The sequence below is a fragment of the Manis javanica genome, chromosome 17, assembly GCF_040802235.1.
Source record: "Manis javanica isolate MJ-LG chromosome 17, MJ_LKY, whole genome shotgun sequence".
Taxonomy (NCBI): Eukaryota; Metazoa; Chordata; class Mammalia; order Pholidota; family Manidae; genus Manis; species Manis javanica.
The window spans coordinates 22281223-22304143 of NC_133172.1; the positions used below are offsets into that span (position 1 = coordinate 22281223).

Sequence of the window (22921 nt, forward strand, 5' to 3'; positions counted from 1 at the left end):
CAGCACAGGTGAAGGTGAGGGCCATCCCACAATGACGGCTGCAAGCCAGGCATGGGGGAGACATTTCAAGGAAATAGAATTGGTGATGCATTTGCACTTCTTGAGAAATGATTTGGACAATTAGAGAAAAACCTGGGGTTGGATTAGTGAAAAGCATATGGAAAACTAAGAAAGCAAAGGAACACCTATTACCTCTAAGGAAACAAAAGGTTTTCAAGAAAGGAAATGTAATAATTGTTTACAAACAAACATTTGTGAATAGCATTTACATGGTCGTAATGATATAACACCAAATATTGAACTAATTAACATTATGATACACTGTTAATGAGAGGATAGGGAATGGAACAAGGGTATGTGTGTAGTGAGGATGGGGAAAGAAAGAATTAAATTCTCACCTTTCAAAGTGAAAAGTTCATAGGTAATGCCTAACTGAAAAAATGTCAAGAAGCAGAGACACAGAACTGCTATTGAGAGACATGGAAATAAATGCCAAAATGATCAGCTGAAGAGGTAAAAGTGATTGCCTCGGTGGAAGGGAAAATGGAGAGAGTGTGTGTGGGTGGAATGCTGCTTTCTATAACAGACTTATTATGCTTAAAACTATTATACTCTTTAAAGTGGTGGCTAGACCATAAAAACTGAGTTGATTGTAGGTCAAAAATGGTCAAAATATCAAAAATTATGTGTGATTCAGTCTAATAGGTGCAAATAAGACCTTGAAAAAAATACTAAAAAGTGGTACTAGGTTTGTTTGTTTTTCTTTCTTTATTGAGATATAATTGACATGTAAACATTGTGTAAATTTAAGATGCATAACATGTTGATTTGATGCATTTATAAATATCAAAATGATTATCACTATAGTGTTAGTGAATATCTCCATTACCTCACATAATTATCATGTCTTTTTGGGTGAAATCTACTCTCCTGTATATAATACAGTATTATTAGCTAAAATCTCCGTGATGTATACTAGGTCCCCAGAACTTGTTTATCTTATAGCTGGATGTTTGTATCTTTTGACCAACATCTCTCCATTTCTCCCACTCCTCAGTCCTTGGTAACCCATTTTATGGTCTGTTCCCGTGAGCTTTTCTGTGACTTTTTAGATTCCACATATAATAATATCATTCAGTATTTGTCTTTCTCTGATTTATTTCACTTACCATAATGTCCTCAAATTTCATCCACGCTGAAGCAAATGGCAGGACTTCGTTCTTTCTCATGCCAGAATAATATTCATATATATACCCCACATATTCTTTATCCATTGATTGATTGATGGGAATTAGGATCTTTTCACACCTTGGCTATTTATTACAAATAATGCTGCAATGAACATGGTGATGTAAATATCTCTTTGAGACCCTGTTTTCATCTCCTTTAGATATATGCAAAGAAGTAGGATTGCTGGATGATACTTATGTTTTTTTCTAAGTTTTATGATTTCATGACTTACATTCAGGTCTTTGATTCATTTTGAATTTACTTTTGTGTGGGTTAGACAGTGATCCAGTTTCATTCTCTTACAATGTAGCTGTACAGTTTTGCCAACACCAGCTGTTGAAGAGGCTGTCATTTCCCCATTGTATGTCTGTGGCTCCTTTATCATATATTAATTGACCATATATGTTTGGGTTAATGTCTGGAGTCTCTACTCTGTTTCACTGGTCTGTGGGTCTGTTCTTGTGCCAGTACCAAATTGTCTTAATTACTGTGGCTTTGTAGTAGAGCTTGAAGTTGGGGAGTGAGATCTCCCCCACTTTATTCTTCCTTCTCAGGATTGCTTTGGCTATTTGGGGTCGTTGGTGGTTCCATATGAATTTTAGAACTATTTGTTCCAGTTCACTGTTGGTATTTTGATAGGGATTGCATTGAATCTGTAGATTGCTTTACACAGGATGGCCATTTTGACAATATTAATTCTTCCTAGCCAAGAGCATGGGATGAGTTTCCATTTGTTAGTGTTCTCTTTAATTTCTCTTAAGAGTATCTTGTAGTTTTCAGGGTACAGGTCTTTCACTACCTTGGTTAGGTTTATTCCTAGGTATTTTATTCTTTTTGATGCATTTGTGAATGGAATTGTTTTCCTGATTCTCTTTCTATTAGTTCATTGTTAGTGCATAGGAAAGCCACAGATTTCTGTGTGTTAATTTTGTATCCTACAACTTTGCTGAATTCCAGTATTAATTCTAGTAGTTTTGGAGTAGAGTCTTTAGGGTTCTTTATGTACAATATCATGTCATTTGCAAATAGTGACAGTTTGACTTCTTCTTTACCAAACTGGATTCCTTGTGTTTCTTTGTTTTGTCTGATTGCTGTGGTTAGGACCTCCAGTACTATGTTGAATAACAGTGGGGAGAGTGGGCATCCCTGTCTTGTTTCCAATCTTAGAGGAAGTGCTTTCAGCTTCTCACTGTTAAGTATGATGTTGGTTGTGGGTTTATTATATATGGTCTTTATTATGTTGAGGTACTTGCCCTCTATACCCATTTTGTTGAGAGTTTTTATCATGAATGGATGTTGAATTTTGTCGTATGCTTTTTCAGCATCTATGGAGATGATTATGTGGTCTTTGTCCTTTTTGTTGATGTGGTGGATGATGTTGATGGAATTTTGAATGTTGTACCATCCTTGCATCCCTGAGATGAATCCCACTTGGTCATGGTGTATGATCCTCTTGATGTATTTTTTGAGTTTGGTTTGCTAATATTTTGTTGGATGTTTTTGCATCTATGTTCATCAGGGATATTGGTCTGTAGTTTTCTTTTTTGGTGGGGTCTTTGCCTGGTTTTGGTATTAGGGTGATGCTGGCCTCATAGAATGAGTCTGGAAGTATTCCCTCCTCTTCTACTTTTTGGCAAACTTTAAGGAGAATGGGTAATATGTCTTCTCTGCATGTCTGATAAAATTCCGCCGTAAATCTTTTTGGCCTGGGGGTTTTGCTCTTGGGTAGTTTTTTGATTACTGCTTCAATTTTGTTGCTGGTAATTGGTCTGTTTAGTTTTTGTGTTTCTTCCTTGGTCAGTCTTGGAAGGTTGTATTTTTCTAGGAAGTTGTCCATTTCTTCTAGGTTTTCCAGCTTGTTAGCATATAGATTCTCATAGTATTCTCTCATGATTCTTTGTATTTTGGTATGTTATGATTTTTCTTTTCTCATTTTTCTGATTCTGTTGATTTGTATGGATTCTCTTTTCCTCTTAATAAGTCTGGCTAGGGCTTTATCTATTTTGTTTATTTTCTCAAAGAACCAACTCTTGGTTTCATTGATTTTTTCTATTGTTTTATTCTCAATATTATTTATTTCTCATTTGATCTTTATTATGTCCCTCCTTCTGCTGACTTTGGGCCTCATTTGTTCTTCTTTTTCCAGTTTCAATAATTGTGACTTTATACTATTCATTTGGGATTGTTCTTCCTGTTTTAAAAAGGCCTGGATTGCTATATACTTTCCTCTTAGAACTGCTTTCACTGTGTCCCAGAGAAGTTGGGGTTTTGTACTGTTTTTGTCATTTGTCTCCATATATTGCTTGATCTTTATTTTAATTTAGTTATTGATCCATTGATTATTTAGGGGCATGTTGTTAAGCCTCCATGTGTTTGTGAACATTTTTGCTTTCTTTGTACAATTTATTTCTAGTTTTATACCTTTGTGGTCTGAGAAGTTGGTTGGTAGAATTTCAATCTTTTTGAATTTACTGAGGCTCTTTTTGCTGCCTAGTATGTGGTCTATTCTGGGAAATGTTCCATGTGCACTTGAGAAGAATGTGTATCCTGCTGCTTTTGGGTGTAGAGTTCTGTAGATGTCTGTTAGGTCCATCTGTTCTAGTGTGGTGGTCAGTGTCTCTGTGTCCTTACTTATTTTCTGTGTGGTGGATCTGTCCTTTGGAGTGAGTGGTGTGTTGAAGTCTCCTAAAATGAATGCATTGCATTCTACTTACTCCTTTAATTCTGTTAGTATTTGTTTCACATATGTTGGTGCTCCTGTATTGGGTACATATATATTTATTGTGGTTACATTCCCTTGTTGGACTGACCCCTTTATCATTATGTAATGTCCTTCTTTATCTCTTGTTACTTTCTTTGTTTTGAAGTCTATTTTGTCTGATACTAGTACTGCAACACCTGCTTTTTTCTCCCTATTGTTTGCATGAAATATCTTTTTCCATCCCTTGACTTTTAGTCTGTATATGTCTCTGGGTTTGAGGCGAGTCTCTTATAAACAGCATATAGATGGGTGTTGCTTTTTTATCCATTCTGTTACTCTGTGTCTTTTGATTTTGGCATTCAGTCCATTTACATTTAGGGTGATTATTGAAAGATATGTACTTATTGCCTTTGCAGGCTTTAGATTCGTGGTTACCGAGCATTCAAGGGTAGCTTCTTTACTATCTAACCATCTAACTTAACTTGCTTATTAAGCTGTTATGAACGCAGTCTGATGATTCTTTCTTTTTCTCCCTTCTTATTCTTCCCCCTCCATTCTGTATATGTTGGGTGTTTTATTCTGTGCTCTTTTGTGTTTCCTTTGACTGCTTTTCTGAGTAGTTGATTTTATTTTCTGCCTTTAGTTAGTATTTGGTTGGTCTGTTTTCTTTGTTGTGATTTTATTTTCTCTGGTGACATCTATTTTGCCTTAGGAGTGCTTCCATCTAGAGCAGTTCCTCTAAAATATCTTGTAGAGGTAGTTTGTGGGTGGCAAATTCCCTCAACTTTTGCTTGTCTGGGAATTATTTAATCCTTCCTTCACATTTAAATGATAATCGTGCTGGATACAGTATTCTTGGTTCAAGGCCCTTCTGTTTCATCACATTAAATATATCATGCCATTCTCTTCTGGCCTGTAAGTTTTCTGTTGAGAAGTCTGATGATAGCCTGATGGGTTTTCCTTTGTAGGTGACCTTTTTTCTCTCTCTGGTTGCCTTTAATACTCTGTCCTTGTCCTTGATTTTTGCCATTTTAATTATTGTATGTCTTGGTGTTGTCCTCCTTGGGTCCCTTGTGTTCAAAGTTCTGTGGGCTTCCGTGGTCTGAGAGACTATTTCCTCCCCCAGTTTAGGGAAGTTTTCAGCAATTATTTCTTCAAATACACTTTCTATCCCTTTTTCTCTCTCTTCATCTTCTGGTACCCCTATAATGTGAATATTGTTCCTTTTGGATTGGTCACACAGTTCTCTTAATATTCTTTCATTCCTGGAGATCCTTTTATCTCTCTCTGCCTCACCGTCTCTGTGTTCCTGTTCTCTGATTTCTATTCCATCAATGGCCTCTTGCATCTCATCCAGACTGCTCTTAAGTCCTTCTGGGGAGTGTTTTATTTCTGTATTCTCCCTCCTAACTTTATCCTTTAGCTCTTGCATGTTTCTCTGCAGGTCCATCAGCATGGTTATGACCTTTATTTTGAATTATTTTTCAGGAAGATTGGTTAAATCTATCTCCCCAGGTTCCCTCTCAGGGGTTGTCTGGGTGGTTCTGGACTGGATGAGATTCTTCTGCCTTTTCTTGGCTTTAGAGGTAGTTGTGGGCAGTTGGCACATGTGTCAGCTGGGAGAACAATGTCTTTTCCTGCTTGCTGGTCACCTTGCCCTCCTCTGCTGCCTGTGCCAGTTACCCACACATGGGGAGCAGCTTCCAGTTTTATTTCCTGAGCTGCTGTGGGTGGGGCAGCCATTGGAGCATCCAAGAGCCCTGTGGGGAGGTGTAGGTGTGCTGGGTGTGCTCTCCTGCGAGAACGGCAACCCTTGGCACCATGTCCCGGCTTCCTCTGTGTGTGCTGGCGGGGCCTCTGAGTCTGGCCTGGGTGGCTGCAGAGGAGGCTCTGGGTGGTTGTTGTGGGCATGATCGCTCTCAGGCTGCTCCCTTTCTTTAGAGGGGCTGTGCAGGAGGGGGAATAGATGGGAGGCTTTTTATCACTGTGAGGGGCTTCAGAGCTGCACTGTCATCCAGGGGGTTAGGGCACCTGGAGTTCCCCGGGATTCCCAGCTGCTCGGCTGAGTGTGCCGGGATGCTTCTGTCCAGCTGTGAGGCCCCTGTCCCTTTAAGACTTTCAAAAAGCACTCGCTTTTCTTTTGTCCCAGGGCGCTGGCTGCGGGGACCCGCTCACAGATTTTACTGTTCCATTTCCCTAACATCCAGCGCACCACACAACGTGTGTCTGCACTCCCGGTGCGGATGACTAGGGCTGGGTATTTAGCAGTCCTGGGCTCCCACTCCTTCTCCACTTCCGACTCCTCTCCTCCAGCTGGAGAGCTGGGGTGGGGTGGGCATTCCGGTCCCGCCGGGCCACGTCTTGTATTTTACCCCCTTCATGAGGTGCTGAGTTCTCGCAGATGTAGATGTAGCCTGGCTGTTGTACTGTATCCTCTGGTCTCTCTTTTAGGGTTAGTTGTATTTGTTGTATTTTCAAAAAGTATATGGTTTTGGGAGGAGATTTCTGCTGCCCTACTCACGCCACCATCTTTGCTTCTCCGTCTGCAAGAAGAGTTTTTTTTTTAAGGGAAGTAACTTTTGAACCAGGCTTTATAGAGGTATATTTCTTTTGTTTAAGTGGAATGCTTGAATGTCTCTTTGCCTACAAACATTATGAGTTCCTTGAAAAGAGGCCCATTCTATACTGTTCATTGATATTCATTAAATATTTGGTGAATGAGTTTGTTGAAAATAATAAACCCATGAAAAGCTCAAGTGGTCATCTTTCCCTTGGTTACTAGCTTGTGGCTTTATATTCTAACTGATGGTAATCCATTCTTCCCTTCACCTCCGCTTGTCTGAATTAGCTGATACCAGCCCAGACTCAGGGCATCCAGAGCTTTCATGGGGCAGAGAAGTACGTTCCTTCAGAGAGGGGTGTGGGGTGTAGCGGCAGCTTGGTGAGTGTGCTGGGGAAGGAGACATGGCTGCTGCTGACCTTTAATAGAGAAAAGAGCAAGTTGTCCCCTTGGGAATTCAAATGGAATAGCCCTTTGTACAGAATGAAGAGATGGGGTGTGGGGCACCTTTAGTTACTATAGACTGTGAACTGGAACATATGAATCAGAAAATGGAAAAGGGTTTAGAATATTCTTCTTTAAGCACAGAAGCAAAAACACAAAACTCATATTATATTTTGAACTTTTCAGGTTCACCTTAGAAGCCATCTCTCCCTAAAAATGGCTTTGTTTTTATGTCATAATTTTCTCCCTTCTTTTCTTCACTGATTCCTTTCTTCCTAACTATTGCTAAAGGCCCATTAAGAGCTAGGCATTGGGGATACACCAGTAAATGGGAGAGAGTAGGTCCTAAGCCACCCGGGGCTTACCTTCCCACACATGTGGTGTCAATGCTAGTGTCTTCATCTGAAGACTTGTTCAGGCGAGGACACTGAAGCCAGAGCTCAAGGACACACAACTGGTATGGTAAACCAGCATTTTGATCCATAGCTCCCAAACCTTTACTCCAGCAGGTAGCCTTCAACTGTACTGTGCTGGTGCAGGCTGATTTTATGTCCCTTGAAATCACTTCTTAAGATTATCCAGTTAGCCTCTGAACTGCCAGGAGCAGCAGCAGAGTGTCCCTTTCCAGTATCTTTTGGAGTAATCAGCACAGTGCTATATAGCTTCTCAAGATGGCCTGAATTGATTATGACATGGATTATTGGGAAAGAGTTCTCCCTTCTGCCTGGCACCAGGCATGAACTTGTTAGACTTTGATCCCAATTCTAGACTTTGCACACAGAAGACAAACAGGGAAAGGAGACATTTTTGCAGTGAGTAGGGCAGCATCTGCTGTGGGACAGGAATCATGCCAGCCCAGACTGCAGTAATGAGGAAGGCACTGTGCCCATGCCAGTCCTTTGGCATTCCTTGTGGAACTTGGCAGGGGTAACATAAACATCTCACTGGGAGTCATGGGGAGGAGGGTATAGGATCTGAGGGTCACAGGTCAAGTGGTGGTAGATTCAGACTGTTCCCGTAAGAGATGCCTTTGTAGTCCCTGAAGGAGGGAGAAAGAGGGCTTCCCAGCATTGCCTACACAAGCAAGCAAGAAGAATTGGGTGTATGGACTGCTTGGGGAGATGATGTGTCTTACAGCAAAGCCATAACCTAGGCTTCATGCAAATGCTTAAATGTCCACAAAGGCATGTGCTTACTGAGGGCAAAAAGGGCTGGACGTGTACTTGGAAAATGTTTAGACTTTACTGTGTAGGCCATTGACAGTCTCTTTTGGCAGGGACAGTGGCAAGATCCAAATATGTTCAGAAAGTTCACTCTGGGGGCAGGAGAGGTGTGCTGGGATTGCAGCAATGGATGAGAAAGAGGCTGAGGACCTGTTCTAAGGCATTTTCCAGGAGGGCAGATGGAAGGGGTGGAAGCGATTTACAAGTGTTAGGTAAAGAAGGATAAAAGAGACTGACTACTGGGTACCTGGCTGGATGGTGGTGCTGTGGTTAGCAATTGAGTGTGAGGCCCTGTGATTCCAGAGAAAAGTTTGGGCTAGAGATGTAATTTTGAGAATTACCAGAGTGGATGTGCCCTGGCTGCTGTGTGCATGGCTGATGAGATCAGTCAGGGAGAGTGAAGAGGTGGACTCAAGAACAGAAATGTAGATGTCGCCTGCAGGAGGACCTGAGAAACGGAGACCACTAAGGCAGGCAGAGAAGATGGAGGGAGAGGATTATCTCAGAAGCCAGTACAGCATAAACCTTCTGGAAGGTAAAAAAGAGAGCAAGACTTGTGATCAAACTCATGCCAGAGCTTGATCCGTTTTCCAGGATATTCTGTTGTGTTCCGGGCCTTCTCTTCACTATAAAGCTTATGTATCTTATTAAATATCCTTTCAGGCTCCCCCAAATCCATGTGTTTAGGCACTATGGGGTTGCTTCTCAGAATCTTGAATACACTTCTCTTTATTGGAAATTGAGGTCATGTCCCTGAGAAAAAGGGATATGCTTGCCTGGGCTCAGAGTCATCAGGAAAAGAAAGGCCGAGTGTCTGTCACTGGATCTCAAGGATGGAACCGACTTTTGGGCACCCTGTCCTTTGTTGAAAAAATTAAATCTGTAAATAGTTTATTAAGGTTGGAAATGCTGCCAGCGACCCTTTGAAAACAGATACAACATCTTTAAGAGATTGCGAAGGTAAATCTTATTGTCTGGGGAAATGACTTCTGCACAGTTATTTCTTTTATTGCTCTGCTGAATGTGACGGCATTACTCAGTTTAATAAATCCTAGTGTATCTCTCAGTCCATGTAGGCTGATATAAATATCTCCAGTTATGTCACATTACCACCTTTGTACAGTTATACTGGGCCCTGATGACTGGGGTCTGATAAATGCAAAACCTCATTTGGTTTGTGAGTGATTGAGCGCTAACACTGTTTAGATTTCTTAATATACTTGTATTAGCATGAATAAGTAATGAGCATGCCAGGCTTTTTTGAATATTTGATTGTATCTTTGTAATGGATTTGTGTCTCTTTCTTTGTGCTAATGTCATTGTAACTTTGTTGGTGTCATAACTCCAAGCCATGGCAATTGATCTTTATCACCCCATCTTGAGTCAATCACCCTCTCCTTGCCCAACTGTAGCCTGCTCTGACTTTCTTTCCCAAGCAATTTAGCATGTTGTCTTTTTGAGGAGGGGTGCCGGTCACCACCCTGTCTTCAGGGAATGCCTTTCCCGCTTTGTAAAGAGCAAGCTTTAGATTTTCAAATGAGGTGGAGAGAGCCAACTGTCCGAAGTTGACAATGTTCGCATGAAAGTAAAGCTATCAAATCTGAGCCATGTCCAAACTGTTATCCCCAGCAAAACCCTATCAACCTGCTCATTACTATGGAGCTGATGGATCTACCATTGTATATGCAGCCTTTAAAAGCTAGAGTCCCTGAGACAGAGAGGACTCCTTTCATAAGCATAGAAAGTTATCTACAACATTTATAAAAGTCTCCTCCTTTAATGAGGGTTTTCTTGTCTGATGTGAATAGAGCACACAAAAAATTTGTCCTTATATGCAGCAGCCAAATATTTTATGCTTGTGGAGTGAATTTCTCAAACCTGTTAATAATTGATATCCCAGTTCAAACACCTAGCATGGCAGTTCACCTGCTTTGAGGCTGGATCCATATGCGAATGTGGCTACCAGGATTAACAGTTCCGTGGGTGCCCACCAAGAAGGCCAGTGATCCAGCCAGCACCATGTGCTCATGGGGCAGAGAAAGTGGCACAGAGATACTATGAATTTGGAAAGAGCCATGAGCACACTTACTGTGCAGGGACCTGCCTGCATTTCCATTGTCCTGCTAAGTCACTTAGTTGAGTAGGAGCTCTGGCTTACACTGAACCCATTAGTGATGATGAGGACATAAAAATGGGTTTGCGGTTTTCCCATCTTCCATGTCACGGCAGAAGTCTGGCAGAGAAGGTACTTTCATGAAATGATAACTACAATGTGTTCATCGGATCTCTGATAAATAATAATAATTGTTATAATGATCATTATAATAAACCTGGTTTGAACTTCTAATTATTTTTCTCTATGCACATATTTTTGGTTTTTAGCCACACTGTATACACATAGAATAAACAATATGGATTTGGGCTTTCAATTCTGTTTATTCTGCAGTTATCTTCCCTCACCCCAGCTCTTAGGATCTACAACCCGGCCCTCTCCTCTTTCTTATTGTTCAGCTTGTCACAGGCGTTTTCTGTGTGCCCTTGGTCTCTGCTTTCCTGCCTCCTATTAGCTGCTCAGAGCGCAGTCACCCGCTTCTGTGCTGGATCTTTTGCACACTGCTAACTGTTTTGCAAGGATGCCAGGGACTACCTCATGGCTGGGCCTCAGGATTCCCTCTCTGTTCTCACTCATCTGCCTGTCCCACAGCACTGGTCTCTGGAGATCAGCTTCTCTCCTTGTGAGCCCTCTAAACCTTGGTACTGGGGAACCAATCTCCTCTGCCTTTCCTGCCCCAGAGCTCCTGGGCCCTCCAAGAATATGACCTGCTACTCTCCTTTACTGAGTGCACAACCTGTAAGCATCCTCACCCGTAGGGTATAGGCTGAGCTGTATGTCCCCAAGTACATATGCTGAGGCCCAGTTCCTCAGAATGTGACTACTCAGAGATAGGGCTTTTAAAGAAGAAATTAAGTTAAAATGAGGATGTTAGGGTGGGCTCTACTCCAGTATGACTATTGTCCTTATAAGGAGAAGGAATTTGGACACACAGAAGGACACCTGTTATCAGATAATTGTGATGGCTCAGATGTGAGGGGTGACAGACGTTAAGCCTGCTGTCTTTGCTCTTCCCAGGAAGTAGGGTGGAGGTCTTGGGAAGCACAGGGAAACCAAATGTGGTCACTGCGGGTCTCTGACTAGGGAATTCACAAGTTCCAGCCGGAAGAAGGGTCTGAACAGTGGGAGCTGTACAGCGTAACTGTGCAGAGGACTTAGGCAGAACTGAGCCTTTACTAAACCCCTGGGCCCAGTGCAGGACTTGAGGAAGACATGACCTAGGTGTGCCTTGGGGTTACGAAAGTGCCAATAACCCTGGGTCAAGGTTGGGTCCCAGAGGGATTAGAGTCAAGCAGCTTTAATTTCCCTGATGAAAGAAGGGAGTTAATAAGACTCTGACCCAGGGAGCATCCAGGTCAATCCAGGTCCCCTGGGAGTGAATTAAAAGTAAACTGGTTTAGGGGAAGGGCACAGGTGAACAGCCGTGAGATTTAGTCAGAGAAGAGGCAAACAGTCTGAACCTCAGAGGGAAACCATAGAATGACACAGCCAGAGCAGAAAAATTGGTGCAGGATGAAAGAGAACTTTCCCCAGTGGGTCTGGAGTTCTGGAGAAAGAACAGTTGAAGACGACGGCTCCCATTTCATAATCTCACGTTTTCAAGTGATGGAGGTGAGGTGATGAGAAATCCCCCCTACCACAGGCACTACTGTCTAGAGACAACACTGCTTTCCAAAAATTTGCAGGGCCTGGAATTCACCCCTTATTTCTCCTTTAAAAAAATGGTGATTTTTTTTTTTTTTAGTTAAAGATTCAAAGATCTTTTGAGGCCAGTGGGATACTGCACATGCGTATTTCATTAAGAAAAAGCATATGACATAAGCCCCGTGTTCTGGTGTCATCATTCCTGCTTTGCATGGGGTAGGAACACCTTTCTCTGATATTTTCATCACATAAATGTGAGCCACCCTGAACCTTGTTGTTACCCCTTTCTTCTTTTTTCACTAGTGTTTTCCTCTGATGTGGTTGTATAGAGAAAATGCATACACACCACACACACACACACACACACACACATGCACATGCATACATATACCCCATAGCCAGATGCATTCTGATTTCCTCTGTTCTGCTGAAATCAGGCCTCTCCCACTATACGTCACAGGACGATAGGGGGAAAAAAAAGTGTTAAAATATCTACAATTTGTGTGTGTCTCTTTCTCCATGAACCATCAGTCGAGTTGAATGCCTATAGCAAGCCAACTGCTCTGTAGATTTTGTCCTGATTATTAAACACTGAATATGAAAAGCTAAGCATATAGAAGAAGAGTTATCCTCTAGTTTATGTAAAGTCAGCAGTGGAAATAAAAATTGTGGCATGTACGTAGATGTTTATTTGCCTTACCTTATAGTCACACTGCAGAGCTTTGTCTTCTGTGCCAAAGTTTTTTTCCCAGTGATGACAATGGATTATTTCTGTAAGCAAGTGTTCTATCCATTATTAAATTGATTATTCAAATCTCATTTAAAAAAAGAAGCCAGATGGCAATTTTCCATTATTTGTTGCTACTGACAACCACCAACCCTAAACTGAAAGATTTTCCTTTTTTTTCCCCTACTGGCTGAAGAGCCTGCTGCATTTCCATGCAGACCAAATGTAGATCCCATATTGGTAACAAATAGCCAATTACCAAACAAGACTGTAGTTATTGATTATTTTAGAATCATTTTTGCATTGACAGAGCTGTTGTTCTTTTGATGATTCCATAATTAACTTATCTATATTCAGGCACAATAACTTTGTTCCCTGTAGTCATTCGGATGTAAGCATTATTGTTGTTATTTAGTTGTCATGACGGCAAGAAACATGTTTTTACATGTCCAGCATCCTGGTTATTTTAAGATCCTAATAAGTATGCCTTGCTAATGAATCAGAATAATGGTGATTCTGCAAAAGGATAATTTTAAAATTCTAAGGGAGGCTTAAAATCTAAATGCAAGATAATTGCTTGCACTTGTGATAATCATGAGGCATGTTCCTTTCACTGCATGTGCTTGTGTGTGCATTCCCACATGTGACCTCTTCCTCTTCTCTATGTCAGTGCATTTGTATATTTCTGTTTGGAGTTATCATGCTCTATGGAGGTAGGCCTTCCACTGGAGTATCTTCTAAAACCAGCATTTGTCAGATGGTCTCATGGCTGGGGCTGTGCTCAGCAGGCTTGTGCTCTGAAAAACTTATTTTGTCAAATTCCATAGTTGCTAATTTTTAGCAATGTATGTGTGTGTGTGTGTGTGTGTGTGAATCCACCTCCTGAGATGTCTTCTGTATGTATGTAAGTGGGATTTGTTTTAAGTAACTGAAACTAGGCAGATCATACTTCTAATTCATTGGGTTCTTGCAATTCAGTGTGTTTTCCCTGTCATGACTCCAGCTTCACCTGGTGTTTTGGGTGGGTTGATCCTGCCAGGAGAAAGGGCTTCCCAGTGGCATAAGAGACTCATTTGCTTTCTCCATGAAATACACAGACACAGAGGTCTTTGGAAACATCCTCAGGAGATTGAAACTGTAGCCTCTGTAAGTTCAAGAGGATTTTTGAAACTTTCTGATTAACAGTTAGCTAATTCCCTTGGCCTAGGGAGAAGCCTAATAAACATTTTGGTCAGTGTGCTTAATTCAAACTCTGGCCGAAAGTCAGCATCTTCTGACTTTGTAAAACTGGGATTATTCATCTTTTGAAGAATGCCTGGGTGTTCAGGGAGGATTGGGGTGGGAGATAGGATGTCTCCTTTCCCTACTGCTTTCTGGAGAACTTCCAAACAATTTAGTAGCCAATGATCAGTTCCATATTGAATGTACCCTATGAGCTACTTCCTCCCACACCCCCCAAGTAAAATTCCTCTCTAGTATCAAGAGGCACTTCCTGGTAGATATTGTTTACTAGAAATGTGCTTTGGTTCTGCAATTCAGAATATCTACTGTGGCAGTTGTAAGAAACAAAATATTAACATATAAATGCTGTAATGGTAAAAATGTGCTAGCATACATGTTAAGTTTCTAATCAAACATTGCAAAAATGCATTAATCAGTATTTCATAGTTCATTACAGTCTGACTAATTTTGAAATCCCTCATGTAAATTGATTAAATGTCTTCTGCAGGCAGATAAATGGGCTTTTGTTTTAAGCAACCTTTACTGAGAAAACCATAATTTTCTGTGACTCAATTCTTGCACATTTGTGACTGGTGCTCTTTAGGCTCATTCTAGATGATATAGAATTTTCCTGTTTGCAACTGGAACCTACAAACTGATATAATATACTCCATGGTCCTAAGTATTTCATGAGCATCTACTCTGGGTCCCAAGATTTTTGCTAAGTATTGAGGGGAAAATAAGGAAGGCATGAGATATGATCTTTCTCCTTATGGAGAGAGATGACTCATACAGATGAACAACAAACAGCAAAAATATGCATACTTAACCAGGACTGGACTGAGGAGCACAGCTTTCTTTACTTACAAAAAATATAAACCAACTCTGGATAGCTTTTAAAAAGGGCAGGGTGTTTATTTATTGGCAGGATTCTGGAGTTGTTTCCATGTTAAAACATGGAGATGACAGAGGCCTGGAGTTAAAGAAATCAACACTTTCAGGACTTTCTGTCTTTACTTCTCTGACTTGCTTCCTTGACTGTCAGCCTCCCCACAAGACTGGCACCTCCTCCCACATAGTTCTGACCTTACCTCCCCAGTTGAAAGAAGCTTTCCCTACCAGTTCCAGTTAGGAACTTCTTAGGAAGGACTCTGATTGGCTCAGCTGGTCATTTGAGCCAATCAATGTGGCATGTAGAAGGAATCTGATTGGCTCAGCTGAATCACTTGGACCAATCACTGTGTCCTACAAAAGGACTTTGATTGGCTCAACTGACTCCTTGGACCAATCACTGTGGCTTTCCAAAGATTTATGATTGGCTTAGCTCTACAATTTTCCCACAGCCTCAGTCAACAGGGCATGGGGTATAAATGAATTGCCTGCCAGCTCCCTGAGACATGAGGGCGGCAATGAGAGTCAGAGGTGCTTCCTGAAGAGGCAAACGTGGTCATATAACAATGAAGGGGGGATATAGGGCAGGGAGAGGGGAAAGCATTGGCAAAAGTACCCAGTTGGGAAGTGATGGAAATATCTGATCTAGGAGGACAGTGTAGGTGGGAATATTAGGAGATAAAAGAGACAGGACTATGTGAGGCCAACAGTGGTGGAACTTGGAACTTATCAGAAAGCTTGTTCTTGTGGGACCAGGAAATAGTGAAATACTGGATGTTCCAAAACAAAGAAGAAAATTGATGTCGGCCAAGTTGCATGGATGGGGGTGAGGTCTAAGAGATGCAGTTTGCTGGTTCTGTGAGCTGGGAATGAAATGAAGAGAGATTGGTCCAGGAGGTGCAGTAGGGTGCAAGAGAGAGGGTGTATTTGAGGGCCTTCTCCTGGGAAGAGATAACAAAGCTGGGTGGCAGAGAAGGAGTGTGGTGATCAAACCCAAGAACTTTGAGGAATGGGGTGTTTGGGAAAGATCTTTTTACGGGATGTCATAATAAATAATGACTATAATGGTAACTCACACACACTGAGTACTCTTACATTCCAGGCACCTTGCTAAGTGTTTACATGGCCCAATGATTCTGTCAGGTAGATAGTATTATTGTCCCCATTTTGCATGACAAAACAGGCACAGAGAAGCTAAGCTGCATGCTCACAATCATACAGATGTTGAGTGGTGGAGCTGGCTTTTGAGCCCAGCAGGCTGGCTCCATATTCCACTCAGAATGAGTTTAGTTGTGACCAGGTTGAACTTCAGGTGGCATTGGCCCACCCCGCTCACGGTGCCCAGGTCAGAGGAGAGACTTTGGAACAATTTGAAGGGAGATGGAGAATGGATTAAAAGAATAACCATGGCTTGGGACTCAGTGGGAAGGAGAGATGAAAGGTCAAAAGGGATTCTAAATTCCAAACTTGGAGAGCTGAGGGAAGACCACTGATCCATCAGTGCTGATTTGTTTGCCAGAAAAAAAAACAGTGGCTTCATTCAAATGAAAGTCTTTGTCACAGTCTTGCTTTTTAAAGAAAGAAAGACTAAAGAGTGATTCCAGTGTGGGGTCTGGATCCCCAGATCAGTGAGTTACATACTCTCAGGTGGTTGCATAAGGACTTTTTTGGGTAATATTTTTATTTTAATGTATATCAGAAGAAACATAGCTAGCACATGGAAATCATGAATTTGACAGAGCTCATTGCTTAAGATGAGGATGAATATTTTTTTCTTAGGCAAATATTTTTAAAAAAGTAGATTTTAGAACAGATGGTATGCAGATAGGACAAAAATTGCCAGGATGGATTGAAAAATGAGAGTTTTGGGAAATGCTGGGCCAAGGTCAGATTTCCAAGTCCTGGCCCCAGCAAGCAGGTCCCATCCTGCCTCTATTTCTAATCAGACTCTTAACTCCTGACTTGCACACATTTTTTCCTTTAGGGCAGCCATAGCTGCTTCTCACCACTCCCCTACACACCGGGGAGTGTCCATATCCATCCTTTCCTTCTTTCTTGCTGTCTGCACTCCCTGTATATTCATTTCTTCTTACCAGAAACCTACTTTTCACTTCAGAATCCTGTGCTGTCATTCACTTATTCCAAGAGTAGTGAATGCAGATGCCTATTGGGGCCACTCAGGTAAGGTAAATGAATAAAGTGGGCAGGCAATAAGACTATACAGCATGGCAAGGATTCTGGGGGAACTTGAGAAATGATGCTTTGCCCAAAAGTAGTCAAATATAATTTATAAACATACTGGCTCTCCAGAGAGAATGCAGAGTCAGCCTGGATTTGTTCTTGAAGCTGCTGTTTGCTACTTCCATCATATGTCTATGGGCCACACGGTAAGTGTCAGACACAGGGTACAAAGGAGGTGAATTTGTACCAGAGAAGGCCACTGCTGGGGAGCTGGGCACACACTCTGTAGAGGTCTGTGAACTTTGTGGACATGGGCATCTGTGCTGTGGGAAAACAGCTTGGACAAGTACTTCCCCTTCTCTGTGGAGCCTTCCCTGATTGCCATTATTTCCCTCTGCATCGGAGTTGATTTCTCTTTCCTTTATACACACACATCCTGTGAAGAGGACCCTGAGGACTGGTAGTTTTGAAGCAGGTTGGGGATGCTCCCAGGAGAATTTATAGCTACAGTGACATGTGCTGAGACAGAGGGGATCTCCTATCTTGAATGTCAATAAATGTTATGGGAGGATCAGACTTCACAGGTTGGTCTAAACTGGCCCTATTTTCAAGACAAAACCTACCACAGGATTCTATAAGGTGCCCAAGGCTGGAGACTCCTGGCCTTCTCGCAGAGCCTCCCTGTTAGCTGAACCCTCTATGATAGCATCACAAGTTGTCATCCCATTTTACCGATAATGAAACATAATGAAAGTGGCTGATGACTGTTCTCCTATTCCTCATCTCCCCTGGCCTCCACTCTGTCCCTGCTTGTTAGCTGATCCCACTGGGCAGTTAAATTCACTGCTTACCAATGTCTCCAGAAAGCAACTATCAGGCCAGATGCTGAATAGAGATGAAGCCCTCAGAACTCCAGGCCACAAAACTCTCAGTGTGATTGGGGAATCAGGTGTCCACCCAGAGCAGACAATGAGAGTCATAATAGATGCCTATTCCAAATGTGTGGGGCATACCTGGGGGGAGCAGACTTGAAAGGGGACAAGAGAGGGGGAGGAATTGGAGAGGGAGGTCTCCCCAGAAGAGGCCTTCCGGACCCAGATGGGACTGTGCTCAGAGAGAGCATGTGGTGACAGCAACACCGGGGGGCTCTAAGTTCCAGACCAAACTAGAAAATGTGCATGGAATGTATGTATGAGATGTAAAGTCTGATTATGAAATGCAGTGTCACATGTCCTCTTTAACACATTGTCATTAACAAGGCACCTCCTTTCAGCTGACACTCTAGCAGGAGATGGTCTTTGAAGGCCCTCAGGATTGTAAATGGTTCTGCTATAGTCAGATAAAAAGTCAGTTAAAAAAAAAGGCAAAGTGATTCTTAAACTGATTTTGTGCCTGAGTTTTCACTCCTCTTGGCTAAAATTATTGAAGTTTTGATGGATTTTTTTTCTTTTGGTTGTCATGACTGATCTCTTCAGTATTCATGAGACTCAAAAGTAACTGGTGGAGCTGAAAGCCACAGCCTTAAGTGACATTTGTTCTGGTCACCTGGATCAACTAATGTGGTGGATAGATGCAGGACAAGCCGGGTCTGCATGGGGCATGTGGAAGGGATCAATTTCCTTTGAACAAATCACAGGGAATCCTGGAGATGGCATCTGCCCACAAAATGACCTCTGACTATTTTTAGTTTTCTTTCAGTTTCATCTGAGTAGAAAAAGCTCTGTGTGGAGAACAGAGAGTCCAAGTTTACTTTTTTCTTTTCTTTTTCTTTTCTTCTTCAGTTTTTCAGTCTGATCTCTGCATTGCCAAGTTCTGAGTCTTTGGAAACATTGATCCAATCCTCTGTGTGTCATTAATAAAATTGTGACTTAAGTATTGTTCCCAAGGATGTTATAAGGGGGAGACCACAGATAGAGAGGTAAGCTCTTTTTTCCTTTTGTCTGAATGATACTACTTATATCTGAGTAATTAGTTCATCAGTCTTATCTGATGCAGGGACAAGATGCAAAGGTGAGGTTTTGTTTTTAATGATGTTATGAATTTGTTTACCTGGATTCCTCCCCAGCAAGCAATGAGTAAGCCCTGGAATGCTTGTCTTCTACATTTAAAATATTGACAAATCTCAGGTGCCAAGTTATTCTCTCTGTGTATCTAACATTTCCCTCATCCTGCCATCTAAGGGAAGCTTTCATGCCATGCTTTAGTGCCAAGAGCATCTTCCGGGATAAATGGTAACCTCAGCAGAAAGGATGCCTCTCAGGTCGTGTTTCACATCTTGACAAATCAATAGCTTCAAACCTGCCAGGCCTCACTCTCACTTGGATCAACATTTAGATTCACCTCTTTGGAGACCATGTTCATTCCTGTGCGTCTCCATGGGCTGCTTCCATAAAGGAGTCTTTGGATTAATTGGCTCCAGGGACTCATTTCTGGGTGTGGTTTCATTAAGCTTTATTCAGGTATGGAAGTGAGAATCAAGTGTGTGTGGAGATGGAGTGGGGGTGGGAGTAGGCTGAGTGGAGAGGCCATGCTTGGTCCCCCTGGGGTGATGAGGAGGCGAGGACAGGAGGGCTTCCTGGGGCACAGGTCTCAGAGCACGGACAATAGGAGGATGCTGGCTGGAGTTGCTGGGGAGAGAGCCATGTGCCCAGCCTTCTCAGCCAGGACAAATGAAAAGCTCGCCACCCAGCACCTTCTCAAAGTATGGCCTTCACCTTTTATTGGGATGTCAGACCGGTGTAAAGGATGGGGCCTTACTTGGGAGGTTGTGATGATGTGAAGTGAACCCTATCGGGGGAGTATTTCTACCTTCCGTGCTGCAGGAACACGCAGCTGCCTTCCCAGCGGAGGGCTGACGGGTGTGTTCTGTGGTACAAAGAGTGGCAATCATTTGCTCCTTTTGCCCTCCCAGCCCCCAGTCTCCTTGGTGGGGGGGTGGGTAACAGCACTTCAATTTCCTTTCAGAAGAGGACCCTCCCCCTCCCCCTCACCCCACTGTATACAGCCTTAATAGGCCTGTGGACCAAAGGGTGCTGCTGTCCCACCCAGGCCCAGGGGGTGCATGTGGCCCCAGACTAGTCAACTGTATTCTCTTCTGGGACTGTGAATCTTGAGCAGGGTGCTGGGAGAACAGAAAAAAAAAATGGTTGCCACAGATGATATCCAAAGGCCATGCTCTGACAGGAGCCTGGGTTAATCCCTGCTGCTGAGCTCCCAGATTTGCCCTGTCTCGCCCTTTGCTGAGCCTGCTTCCAAAGCCTTCTTTTTTGATTCTGGAATCTGGAGCTGCCCCACAGCATTCTGGAACATTCTTCTGTGCGACAGTTGATTCCAGTCACTTACAGATGCCCATGACATGAGTAATACATGTATTTTGAAGGTCTGTGGCAGAATCTAACTTTTTATGTGTGTGGGAGAGAGGTCTTGTTATCACTGATCAGTCTCCATGCATCAAAGGTTTCCTGTGATGGAGGAGGACTGGCTGGAGGGATTGGAAAATGTGTGTCACACTGGGACAGAAACCATTTTGCATATACTGATGACACAATAGTAGTAGGTGATATTTGATTTCTTACTGTGTGCCAAATGTTGGGCTTAAGGACATGATAAGAAAAATATTTTCATTCTCACAAAAACTTTATGTGGTTGGCATGGTATCATCCCATTTTATAGATGAAAAACTGAGGCCCGGATGTGAAGGAACTTGACCTGAGCCACCCTGGAAGTGGCAGAAATGACGCTTGAACCTTGGGGCTTCCTCCAAGGCTCTTGGTCTCTGCTGTTTATTCTGTGCTGATTTTCAGGTTTGTGTCTATGACTAATTCTGTGGTTCTCAACCAGGGGTGCGTCTGCTCCCCAGGGGACATTTTTCAATGTATGTAGACATTTCGCTTCTCTTGCCAGAAGAGGGGGCTGCTACTGGCATCTTGTGCGTAGAGGCCGGGGATGCTGCGAAGCGTCCTGATACCCCGGAGAGCCCCGGACAGACTATCAAGGAGCACCGAGGCAGAGGCTCAGAGAGCCTTCCTCTACGCCATCTGAACCTCCAAAGGCTTGGGGTGCTTGGGCCAGAAATGGGGGCAGGTGGAACCCAGAGCGGGAAGGAAATGCTTCCTTTGTAACCTCTGTGTTCCTCATTCTTCTTCCTCTTCCTTTTTTTACTGCTGTTTTGAGAAAAACAATAGTTTCCTCCTTCCTTCATCCCAGTACTTCCTTGAGCCTTTAGCCACTTTAGAAATGTTTTTGCTGGCTTGGAGTCATCCAGCCACTGCTTATTAATAATTTCCCCCTTGGCATTTGCAGCCGCATCCACGCTAATGGCTCGGCTCAGGCAAGGCCCGCCGTCAGGACGGCCGCATCACGTTAGGCGCCGCCGTGTCCAGGGGATTCAACTTCATTTTTGCTGCCCAGAAAGAGGCCTAACCAGTTACGGTGAAAAGGACCTAAGAGCTTGAAGATCACACCACAGGGCTGAAGGCAACTAAGGAACCGTGGTGATCTGTCAGATAAATAAATATGTTCTTCCGAAATTGTCTAAAGCTTTATTTATAGAAGGGGCCCAAAAGGTTTGGAAGGAATATGCTTAAGAAGCTCTTAGCAATTCTGGCAATCCTCACAGAGTTGAATGAAACACTTTAATGGTGGTTTTCTTTTTAGAGAAGCAGCATTTGCTTTAGTCACCATTTGAGAATAGATAAGGAAAAAAAGGGGGGGGGACTGATCACGTGATTCTGGAGGTAGGCCAGGAGGTGATGCCGGAGGTGACAGGGGGCACTGCTGGTCTGAGCCGTCAGGGAGGCAAGGGTGCCGGTGCCTGGGCGCTGTGTCGGGGATCGGGGGTGGCAGGGGGGAGCAGGGAGGGCTCTGCGCCAGGGAAGGGTGTGAGGACACAGGCGAGAAGGCGGGATGAGGTGGGCTTGCCTGGGTGTGGATAGACTGAGTCAGAGTGGTCACTTGGGAAAGGAGGGGGATGCAGGCTTGGAGCCAGAAACAGTGTGCTGACTAGTGGTCCAGGCCTCCTGTCCCCTAGTTACAGGCCATTTGTGTGGGTGTGATTTCCCTGAGGGACAGAGAGGAGCAGGAAGGTCGCATGCAGGAAGAACCAGATTTCCTACCAGACTTCAGAGATCATCTGCCCTCATGCGCTCCTCTTCTCCCCTTCATCCTCAACCCAAGATCAGGTCTTCCCCCTGGGAGCCCAGTACTCCGCACTCTGATGAATCCGTCTGCGTCGGCGGGGGTGGGGGGAGGGCTCGGAGAGGAGAGAGCGGCTGGCCGACTGCGGGAGGCCCCGAAGCCCGGGAGGTGGCCCCGGGGTCTTGAGCCAAGGCCCCAGGCCTCTGCCCCGTATCTTCCAGGCCTCTGGCTGCCGCCGCTCATCATGGTAGCCTTCCTCTCTCTCTTTGTGGGTTGACCAAGGGCTTTGGGTCCTGTGTCCTCTGCTACCGAGGAGTTGCTCCCAGCCAAGGCTCCTCAGAAAAGAGATTTCTGTCTGGTGGCTTTACCCGCCCAGAAATGGCCAATAGGAAATCTGAGTAAGAGATCATCAGGATGTTCTCACCGACTCAGTTACACCCCAGTCTCAATTTGCTATATCCGACCACATGTCAATCTAAGGCTTAGTTATGTTTCTCTGTTTGGACCCCGCCCAACTAGTTCAGGAACTGGGCAAACTCCCTGAAGGTAGACTTGTGGGATCATCCCTGGTGAACCAGATCCTCCAGATGCCAGGAGTCCAAGGGTAGCCCGCGTATGGTCTCCTTCCACATCTCCTTGCAGTTAGAAATTGTCTCCCACTAATGTAACCACTTTCTCTTGATTTTTTTTTTCTTAAGGAGCCAAACCACATGTGTGAGGTTTCATGGAAATAGTCATTTTCTTGGCAAACTTTGAATTTATAAAATTCCCACAGTGTGGGGACTCAGGGGAGGGCCCTTGGAATTGATATGGAGAGGCCAACGGGGCAATCTGTTTCCCTGATGACTTG

The 22921-nt window shown here is 43.4% G+C and overlaps 1 long non-coding RNA gene across 1 annotated transcript; it reads left to right on the forward strand.

Moving 5' to 3' along the window:
- Positions 1-18720: 18720 nt before the first annotated feature.
- LOC140847023 (uncharacterized) lies at positions 18721-21418 on the forward strand. The gene is made up of 3 exons (XR_012126610.1): positions 18721-18853; positions 20608-20738; positions 21238-21418. It is a non-coding gene; the product is annotated as an uncharacterized lncRNA (long non-coding RNA).
- Positions 21419-22921: the final 1503 nt, after the last annotated feature.